Here is an 8,199-nt window from a genome sequence, read left to right on the forward strand (position 1 = left end):
CATGGCGCGGCACGAGTATCGCATCCTCTTCCAGAACATTCACTCCTTCCGCTCCAACAAATACCTCCTCATGCACAGCCTCTCCCACCACCAGGTCGACACCTTCCTCTTGAACGAAACCTTTCTCCAGCCCCACCATTCTATCTGCACCTCTCCCTATATCCTCCACCACACTGACACTCCTGGTCCTCGTGCGCAGGGTGGAGTCGCGATTGGCCACCTTAAGCATATCCCCGTCCGGCCACAACCTCTCCTCAATGACCCCACTGAACACCTTATCCTTAACGTCTTCTTCCCCTCCCTCACCATTACCTGTGCCACAATCTATGTCCACCGATACCTCGGTCGCTCCACTTGCTCCTAGTCTCCAGTACTTGGGGCAGCTGCCCCCCTCCAACATAAACACTCCCATCACAGCACAAGACATTAAATTTATCCTCCAGTCCAAATGCAGCACGGCCCCTGGTCATGACTGTGTCACCTTCGAGAAAGCCCCTATTCCTTCCTGACTGTCCTCGCCCATCTCTATAATGTCATCCTCTCTACTGGTTTCTACCCTGACCTGTGGAAGACCTCCCACATCCTCTTATTCCTCAAACCCAACAAACCCCCTTCTGCCACCTCTTCCTATCGTCCCATCTGCCTCACCTCCGTCTTCAGTAAGGTCCTTGAATCCATCCTCTCCCACCGTATCCATCAGCACCTTGCTCAACACCACCTCCTCCCCCTTACCCAGTGTGGCTTTCGACCCTCCTTCTCTGCTGAAGACCAACACCTCAACCTTGTTCCCCTTCTGTCCCTCCAGCTCAACTCCCATTCGCTCCGCCATTTTTGTTTCCCTTGACCTCAAAAATGCCTATGACCATGTGTGGCATCCCGGTCTCCTCTTTAAACTCCAAACCTATGCCCTGCCTATCAATTTTGTCCGTCTGGTCGCTTCCTTCCTCTCGCACCGTCCTTCCTATGTCACCCTCCACAACACCAACTCCCGTATCTTTTATCCCATAGCTGGCGTCCCCCAGGGTTCTGTCCTCTCCCCTCTCCTTTATCTCTTGTACACAGCTGATATGCCCAAGCCACCCCCACCAGTCCACCTTCTCCAGTATGCTGATGACTCCGCCTTCCTGGCTCTCTATCCTACTCTTCAACGGTCTCAACGTACCCTCCAAACCCACCTTAACCAGTTCACCACTTGGTGTAACCAGTGGTTCCTCCGTCTCAACCCCTCCAAAACCTAGGCAATCATCATAGGCCGCACCACTCGCTCCTTTCGCCTAGACGATTTCTACCTCACTCTTTATGGTCGACCTATCCAGCTCACCCCCACCCTGAAATACCTTGGCCTCACCCTCGACCAACACCTCACCTGGACCCCTCATCTCCAGACCATCCAGCAGAAAGCCCATTCCCGCCTCTGCCTTCTGAAATTCCTGTCTGGCCGGACATGAGGATTGCATCCTTCTACCATCCACCACACCTACAAATCCCTCATCCGTCCTATCCTCTGTTATGCCAGCGTTGCCTGGATCTCCGCCCCCACCCGCTTTTACAAGGCCCTCCAAATCCTTGAACACCATGTGCTCCGCCTTGCCTTCCGTATCCACCTTCCTTGCCCCACACGGCTCCTGTATGAACTGATCCCCTTCCCCCACCTCCTCCCATTCCTCCAACATCTCCGCATCCTTTACATTGTCCGCAGGCTTGATGCCCCCACCCTCTGGTTTCCTCCTTCCTCTCCACCCCACGCCCATTGCCGCGCCTCTATCGCTGTATCCCTCCCTCTCTCCACCTCCACACCCTCCATCTCCTTCATCAGGGCAATTTCCAATGCCTCTCCCTCCCGGATGACGAACTTCGCCAGGACATCTACCCTTCCTTCCAACTATAACCTGGCCTTGTTCCCCCCCCCTCCCCAGGGCTCCCTTTTTTCCTCTTCCCTCCTTCTCCCAGAGCAGATTTTCCTCCTTCCCCCCCCTCCCCTGAGACCCTGCACCCCATACTTGCCTCTTTCCTTCCATCCCTCCCTACCTGGCCCTCTTCAGTGCGCCCCCTGCTCATCTCCCCCATCTCTTCCCCTCCCTCCCTTCTTCCAGTCTCCCTCATCTCCTTGCACCTGGCAGATCCTCTGTTTTGATCATCATCAGTATGCCACATCAGTGTGGTGTTTCGTGCTGTTTCTCCTGTGCGTCAAGAGGTGTGATTTTAATTGTGTACTGCCTTGAGGTTCGCCGTCAGTGTTTGTTATGTGCTATGCCATCCGTCGATACCTTTCATGCTCCAGTCATACTGTGCCTTGTGTTCTTTTAATTGTTGCGGTGTGTGGCTTTTTGTGTGTGCTACTTTTAAACGGTTTTAACAGTTTTTTATCTCCATTTTATGGTCACCCCGTTTTTTGTCTATTGCCTTCCATGATGTTCCCCCTTTTTTATATCTATGTTCACCATATTCTCTCCTTTGTTCTTTTTAAATGTCTTCTATTGTTTGTTCTATGTCTTTTGGCTGAAGAGCAGCGCATATGCTGCTGCCAGCCCGCCCCGATGGGGAATTGAAATACAATAAAGAAAAAAAATCATTTGTTTTACACCCCCCCCATTATGAGTCCTCTCCCTCCTTTGGTTCCCCCCCCCCCGTTTCGTTTATCCTCTCCTTCGTCCTTGTTTTCCCCCTTATCTGTCCAGGACCCCCCCCCCCCACCATCTGCCCTAGGCTATGGTGTGTCCTCTTTGTGCCGACATTTCAGTGTAGTGTTCACAGTGGATGTTCAGTGTTGTGTGGCTTTTCTGAGGTGTTGCGAACGGCCATCATACTGTCGCTGGGTGTGATTTTATATCTCTTGCGAACAGAAACCAGAATGTCGCCATGTTTTTTAATTGTCTTTCTACTATGTTACCTGTCTGCATCCTGTGTATTTTATTCGATTTGCCAACCCATTCCCTTATGTTTTAACTTTCCACAATTTTCCGCCGTTTTACAATTTAAGTTCCTGTTTTATTGCCTGCTTTTATTGTTTATTAACTTCTTACGTTTTAAAAAAAGTCTGTAGGCTGCGGAGCAGCGTACTAAGCTGCTGCGAACACACCCTCTTCGGGGGGAATCGAAATACAATAAAGGAAAAAAAAATGTTTTAGTGTACAATTATAGGAAACAAGGAACTGAAACAAGACAATATCGAAATATAAGGAACTTGCTAATCTAATGTAAACAGCTGATCTACAGGCGATTAATTAAAAATTTATTGGTATTTTATGTCTGTTTCCTCAGTACTCCACATGTGTGTATAGACTGTTGTTATCCATGAAACTTGAAATGAATCTTCGCTTAAAAAAAAATAGCTTACTTCCAAGCATTTACGTAAGTAGTATGTGATGGGGGAGAAACTGTCGTGTGCATTACCCAACCATGTAATGTGATGCACCTGAAACTGTGATTAATTTAGTCCAATTTTTACCTCTCTTTTGCTATGCGTCAAAAAAAAAAAAGAAAAAAAACAAAGGATAGTGACAGAGAAAAAATTCCAAATACATTTTTGTAGTATTGGCAAACGCGTTTACCATTAAGTAAGTTATTAAACAAAAAGCATCACATCTGTTGTCCTGGTATCATAAAAAAAAGTGAGTCAATGTACTTGCACACAGGGCTGCTTCGACCCACACAGTCATTTCTGCGTGAAAAAAATGGTAATATGATGCTGGGACAAAGTAAATTCAATGAATGTCTCTAGATTAGACATTCAGGATCATAAGAAACAAATAATTTTCAAGGGTAAGGACAGGGTGTAATCAACTTCAATCAGAAAATATACAAGTGTAGCATATTTCTTCATTTGAACAATTAATTTTCAAGTTACACCTTGCACTATGAGAACAATTTGCAAAAAGACTAGATCATATGTTAAGGATACAGTATATTATGAACATGAGGCTTTTTACACAAACTACTCAAGTGTGAATATTTGAAAATAGCCACATTTTGTTAACCTTGTTCCACTGATAATTGTCACCAAGTCATCCTGACGATAAATACTTTCTCTCTTTGTTGTATCAATTTGCAGTAGGACTTAGTCTTTCCCATATAATTTACTTCAGCATACTCATCACTCACCTCAATCCATATTCTAGAATATTCTTGTTTGTAGTATAAAGCTGTAGCTTACTGCCCAATGGTTAACTTTATCTTTCAACATTTTGTGATACTGGACAACATGTTGCACATCACAAGAACTTTCAGAATGACTATCAGATTCTAACACCACTTCATCTTCATTTTGGCGTCACTTTGGCATGGGCTAAAGTTGCTCCAGACTTCACAGTAATGTAGACCATTTTACAGAAGTGTTAAATACACAGTGTGTTTGAAAATGATGTCCCTAGTTTTAATGTGTCCTAGAACCTGTACAAAGTGACATACACTATTCCAGTTTCTGGTGTTTGGTTCATCAACTTTCCAAGCTTGGCTCCCCTGCAGTTGGCAGGTCTGCTGGACCTTGAGATGGCACCAGTGCTGTTTTTTTCTTCTGTTCAGTCCAGGTGTGGGTGCAGTGCATAGCAACCACGCAACAATGCGTACACCGCAACAGAAAGCGCAGTGTGTTATTTGGCTTGTGAAAACTGTGTCGGTTATAAGACAGCAAAGTAATTTTAGACGTGAGTAAAGTGGTGAACTACCTACAGCAAAAACTGTCTATCATTGGCTAAAGTCATTCAAGTATTGCTTCACAAGTCTGCACCACTCTGAGGTCTCTGGCTGTGAACACTATTAAAGGATAGACGAAGGTGGTATTCTGGTAGCTATGCTACTACGCTATCTGTTGGCACATGACACTGAAGCGATTATATCTATCATCCATCAGGTTTCATATGCCATCGAGGGATCAAAAGTGACATCATTATTCAAGGTGTACACCAGGGGCCCTGAAGATGGACTCGCAGCTCGCGAAATGTCACCGTCAGTTGGCAAAGTTTCTATCAGATAGCATACCCCGAAAAGCCCTCGACATGTCTGTAGTCTCGTCACACGTGCAACAAATGGCAATCGGGGAAAGACCACTGGCTTGCCATATGTGTGGCAGAAAAATGCCGCCGAGGACCCAAATGTCACTGCAGGCAAAAATTATGATGCCCAGAGCTACACAAAACGCGACGTCAGCACAGGCAAAGACAGACAGGGGCTGTTGCCTCGGCATCAGTGGTGGTAACTCACAACGACACAGCAGGAGGCGAGACCATCTAGGGTACCTGACAGGGCACCTGGAGCTGTTGACCATGCACACCTAATTCTGCCACCTGACAATTGTCAGGAAGGATGTCCCAACCTCTCGCCATAAACTCATGTGATTCTGCAATTTATGGTATGTCAGCTAAAGGAGGGTTAGATAAGGTCAACGCCCTAGTCTGATCCTCAGGATCACGAGCTAACTGAACAATTATGTTCCAGGCTGCATACGACTGCCCGTGGCAGTTGTGGTCCTATTTCAACTGCAGCCACGTTGCTACAACATGGGTTTGATGGCCGAAATACTGTGTAAGCAACTGACAACGTTTGTCAAAGGAAACCTTCTTGGGCTCAGTGCAGGGCTGAAAATTTGGCACAATGTCATAGAGAGTGTGGCATCGTACCCTTCTGACTTCAACTGACAATAAAACCCATTTAATGAATAAGATTTTTTTTTACTTTTTAATAGTGTAGGTACATATCTAAAGTTTTCTTTTACACAGTTCTGAAAATCATATAAATAGGTGATGTTCCCCATTGCCCACAAAATGACTAAGCCTATTCATGGCACTCATAAACCTTACTGGCACAGCAGCAGGTACGTTGGCCATTTCTACCTGGATGTTGGACTTCAGGTCTTGTAGGGTCCTTGGACAGTTCATATAACTGGACTCCAAATTGCCCCTTACTGAGGTGAGGCGCTTCTTGACATGTTGCCTTGAAACAGCCATTGATGCCCTTGAAGAGTAAGCTGTTGCTCTGTCATGTTGTAGTGAAATGTCCACCAAGTCAAGGATGATGTCCTCTGTTGTAGGAGGAGGGTAGAGTGAGTTGTTGGGGTGGATGACATCATCTATGGAGCAGACAGGGATGGTGAGCTCGAGGGGGAAGGGAGGAGGTTTTGCTTTACATTTAGAGGAGGGTAAGATGGGGTTCAATACAGGTATTACAGGAGGGAAGAGATGCTAGGTTGGGGCAGTTCTTCAGGAAGTGGGAATCTGTGCAATTGGGGCTGGTAGGGGGACTCTTACAAGCAGCAGCGACATGGTCATTATACTTAAGATAGTGTTGGAAGCGGTATGATTCAAGGGGGAACAGAAGGGGTCAACTCGATACATATCTTGTAGATGAGGGCTCCCTCTATAAGGAGGTGGTCGACAAAGGAGGACGATTCCATGAATAGTCACATACGGTAAGTAAGCCCGGCGTCATCTAAGATGCGACGGGCTGAGCAGATTTCAATGTCGGGATTGGAATTGAGTTCTGAAAACATCTCAGCCTCCGTGATCATGGGGTTAAGCTTTGTGATCACAGCAGTGAAGGTCGGTGGACGATGGGGAGATCGAGGCTATCAGGGAAAGGAGGGGGTGTGGTAGGGGGAAGGGTGGCCTGTGGGCCAAATTGGATACGTGGGATTTTGGAGAAGAGATTGGTGTGGAACGAAGTATTGGGGGGATTTGATGAGGACCAAGTTCTTGTAAGGAATGAGAAGAGAAATGTAGGAATTGGGGAAGTATTTACAGGTGGTCAGGGTGAGGGTGTGGACATCGAGGAACTGAGGGTCAGGATTAGAGAGAATGAAGCTGTGGGTTGAAGGATTTGTAGGGGTGGGGGATGGGGTCACATCCATGAGGGTGTGTGAGATGTGGGGATCAAGTGTTTCTCTAGTGGAGAGGGTGGGGGCAGGGTCAACATTTTGGCATTTAGTAGGTTTATTGAACAGGACAGGTTGTGAAGACAGCTGGGGCATGGGTTGGAGGGGGAGGTGTTGGAGCAGGTCCTCCCTGAGGGGCAGGTGATGCAGGGGGTGGTGGTATAGGTGTGGCAGAGACTGTGGTGTGGTGGACTGAGATTCATGCTGGCTGGGAGCCTGACATAGGTGTTGCAGTGAGTGGTGGGAATTCTGACAATGGCGATGGGATGACAGCTAAGGGTGATGGAGAGGGAGAGTCAGGGAAGTGACAGCTGAAAACAGTGCAGGAGTGGGGTGGACAGGGAGGGAAGGGAGAATGGGGATGGGGTCTGCAGAGGAGCTCCATGTGATGGTGGTTGGAGCAGCTGAGGGGGAGGTGAAAATTATGGATGGTGGTAGGGTGGGCCATGGTGGTAGTGAGGAAGTGGGGGGGGGGGTGAAGATGGCGACGGTGGTGATGGCGAGAGCGACGGTGACGGTGGCGGCAGCGGTAGGGACGATAAACGCCTGTGGCAGCAAGGACAGTGGCGGTGGGGAAGGACTGCGGCAATGGCAGAAGGATCAACAATGATGATGGAGTGCTCAGTGAGTGGGAGGCAGTGGCGACTCGACTAGGGCGGGATGGCAGTCCCTGTAGGTGGTGAAGGTGGTCTGACAACCCCCTCCGGGCAGCAGCTGGACGATGATGGCAACAGGGCTGGCAGGCTGACAGACAGACAGACAGACGGATGGCTGGCTGGCTGGCAGCAGCAGCACACAGACGGCAGCAGCAGAGGCATGGGGCTCTTCCAAATGCGTCAATTCCACCCTGAGTGTAGCCCAGGCAGTGCAATCCTCCGGCTTCGAAGCGAGGGGATCCATTCCTCGAGAATGTATCATATTTTACGAATTTGTTTTCTTTATTGAATTTCAATGCCCCATACGGGGCGAGCAGGCAGCAGCATAGGCGCTGCTTTTCAGCCGAGAGAGTGCATAACAGGGAGACATTTAAAACAACGTAAAGGAGAAAATATGGCGAAACAGGCACATAAAAGGGGAAACATAAATGAAGATAGCGTAAGAAGAGGATGATTGTAAAAATGCTGATAAAAATCTAAAAAGTGTACACAAAAACCACACACTGTGATGAGTAAAAGAAACACAAGGTGAAGTACAGCTGGAGTATAAAAGCTGCGATGGGCAGCGTAGCACACAATCATCATGGACAGCAACACTGTGTACGAGACCAGCACAATATTAAAATCACAGCTCTTGACATCACTGTAGATCAGCACCAAACACAACACTGACATAGC

The sequence above is a fragment of the Schistocerca nitens genome, chromosome 11 (genome assembly GCF_023898315.1).
Source record: "Schistocerca nitens isolate TAMUIC-IGC-003100 chromosome 11, iqSchNite1.1, whole genome shotgun sequence".
Classification (NCBI taxonomy): Eukaryota; Metazoa; Arthropoda; class Insecta; order Orthoptera; family Acrididae; genus Schistocerca; species Schistocerca nitens.